Raw genomic sequence first — 3175 nt, forward strand, 5'->3', positions numbered from 1 at the left:
AACCCTGCGCGGGGAGTTTAAGCAACCTGTAAACCTCCTGTCCCTGGTTTGTCTTTTCTAAAGGGGGAGTGGAGCCCGGGCGAAGTTCTCGGCGCAGTTCTCCCAGGAGGCTTTAAGGTACAGCCTTGCTGGGCAGGTTACTTTGAAAGCCTGGCTCTTCTGGGATGTTCTGGTGTCCGCCACGTCCCGCTCCCTCTGTCCTTCCTCTCCCGCCGTCCCCCTCCCACGTACCCTCCACCCCCGTTACCTTCCCCCCGGATTTACTTGGTCGCCAGGGTAATTATCCCTACGCTATTATCATTCACAGTAGGCTATACTAGTGCTATGGTGCAATAGATGTGATATATAGTAGGCTATACACTATTACGATACAGAGCAGACTATCTATCTACTATATGAGTTTCAAATGAAGAAGATACTTCTCTTTTGAGACGTGTTTGTTATGTGTAGAAAGCTGTCCGTGAAAATTGATTGAAATATGTTTTCCTATGATGTTGCTAGGATCTCTGTTCTCCTTAACTGATACTCACCTGGGAGTCGTAGCGGTTCAAAAATTCTCTGCTCAGGTTTCATGACTTAGGTTATTTCATTTCAAAATGCAGGAAGGACAAATGGCGTTTTCTCAGTGTGTATTCCCTTAAATGCTTCCATCCGTAATTTCTCTTAACAAGAACTTCTTCACTAAATATTCCTGTATTTTATCTGTGAACACCCTCGTTGCGACCACCTGGAAAGGTACAGTGAAGTGGTTCTGTGGTGAGGGAATGAAGGATGGTAAAAAAATAATACGTGGCAGTAAGAGTCAGGAAAACGCTTATAGCAAGGAAGTAAACTAAGTCAGCAGCAGGAAAAAGAAACTGCAAGCTTACTGTCTTCAACCTGACCCCGGCCTCCATAACCGGTTGCACAGTCCTTCATCCTGCCCACTTCTTGCTGACCTGAATGGGATTTAGTTCGTCACGTTATTACGTATCGCGTTATTACGATGTCGAGAATCGTTCAAGGAACGAGGCGGGAACGATGAAACATTTCTAAGAAAGTTTAACTGCCTTTTCACGTGCCTTTAATTTACTTAAAGGGAGCAACGTTGAAGTCTGCTGCCTACCATTTTGTCAAGGGATGCGCGCGAAGAAAGCAACCTTTCAAGGAGTGTAATTTCTCTAATGAACCTCAAGTGAAGTCGTAAGCGTGACTACAGAGATACCGTTTGGTGTTCGTACACGTGGCTTGCGCTGTTACACTGAAGCGCCGGTTGTGCTTTGTGCCTTCGGGTTGGAAGTGCCCCTTCTCCGCCTCCGTGGCTTCCCTCGGCGTAGGATGCAGCTGCAGTGGGGGTCTCCAGGCGCAGAAGTGATCAACTTGAGAAATCAGGTTTTTCCAAGTCCGAACCGTAAAAACTGTTACACGTGCAGGGAGAGAAAGCGATTTATGTGCACGTTGGACTTCGGTTACAGCACTCACGCTTTCGCCTGCCTTAAACTGTGTAGTTTAAGTGAAGCTCTAAACTTGCGCTGTCCAAACAGGAGAATAAACTCCAAACCCTGGCATCTGATTAAACTTTATCTGGCAAGTTCGTACAGTTTCTTTGCCCTGCCTGTTGTCTCCCCCCCCCCCCCCCCAGCACTGAGCAAAGAAAGGTTAACGAGCCCTTTTTGCACTGTTAGCTGGAGGGGAGCAGGGACAGGACCCAAGTCCAAACTTCTTCTAGACTCTTCTGAGAGTTTCTAATGATCCCCTCCGTGGCTGGTGTGAAGCTCTTTGCTCAGCTAAGATTTACTTCAGGGATTTTATCGATGGGGGCCAAGGAAGTAAATAAACCCAGAAGCTGTCCCCCCTGCACAAGCCCTTCGGGACAGAGTCGTCGCCCGCTCTGGTCAAAAGCCCGGTGCCACGCACCGTTGCTTCTTACCGATGGAGCCGCTGCGTTGCTCGGTCTCGCTGCCGAGTGCCGCACCTGCGGACTGCCGCTTCCCTCCTCCTGTAGCATCGGGGTGATTTGAAGAACGGAGGAAAACGGATCGCGTTTCTCTCTGCCCTAGGACGAGGCAGGCGTGTTGTGTGCAAGTCACAGGAAGGTGCATCCGGATGCTGGGTAAGAACGTGGGATTACGTAGGGAAGCTTGTGCCTACAGTCCTGCTTTAAATGTAGCGTAAGATTAAACCCCACAGCATTCAAGCTTGCAGGTTTACTGATTCAGGGCAAAAAGCTCGTTAGCAGAAGATACCTGAACTGTATGTTTTCCACACGTCTGAATTTCTAGGCATTATCTTCCGGCTTTCGAAGTATGTGTCACCATCCCATTGTGATAAAGCCTCTGAGAAAACATTTGAAAAGCTGCTCTTCCACCCTGAACGTATCTAAACTGAACAGGGAAGACAGCTGGAAGGCAAGAGCAGGACCGCGCTACGGAGCCGCAGAGAAAGACCTGTAGCCTGGGAGTGTTACGCAGGGCTCGGCCCGTGAGGAAATCCTCATGATTCTCCTCTAGGAAGAGTAAAAACGGGCTGCAGAGCCTAGAGCAGCCTTCTGCTTCTGCCCGCGCTGCGGTATTAGTCCTCGTTTGCAGAGGGCGAGAGCTCGGTCCCAGCAGCAGGGCTGGGTGGGTCTGTCATGGGTTTTTCTACATAAGGAGGTTTGAGTGTTGTCAGAAAATGTTCACTTAGTGGAAGGGAAAAGCAGCTGCAGCCAAAACCTAGAAATACCCTACCGGCTATTTGTGGTATGTTGGAACCTCATAAATATTTGTAAAGTGAAAACTCCGTCTGTTACAGAGCTGTAAGTAAGAATCTGGTTTTGTACCAGGGAAGCGGAGTGCAGCGATACATCTCAAACGCGAGATAGCCCCTGATGGGAACCGCTAAACCCAGGAACGACGGTTAAGTAACACATCCACCGACGCCCGGTGCGCGAGCGAAGCTGCCAGGCATCGCCCACGGCGTCCTTCCGCGCTCCAGGACAGCGGGCTGTAAGAGGAACGGCAGCCTGCTCTCTTTCAGTAGGTCCCAATCGTGCTTTTACAAAAGCGCATTACAAGCGTCTTTGAAAGTCAGGAGGCGGCTGAGCATTCGGTCTGGATCTTGCAGAGAAATCGTTTGTCCTCTCCCCTTGCTGAAGGAGGGGAATTGCGGGGATGCTCCGTGTGGAAGAGATTTTACTGACGCGGGGGCACACAGG

The sequence above is a fragment of the Pygoscelis adeliae genome, unplaced genomic scaffold, assembly GCF_000699105.1.
Source record: "Pygoscelis adeliae isolate BGI_AS28 unplaced genomic scaffold, ASM69910v1 Scaffold423, whole genome shotgun sequence".
In the NCBI taxonomy this organism is placed as follows: Eukaryota; Metazoa; Chordata; class Aves; order Sphenisciformes; family Spheniscidae; genus Pygoscelis; species Pygoscelis adeliae.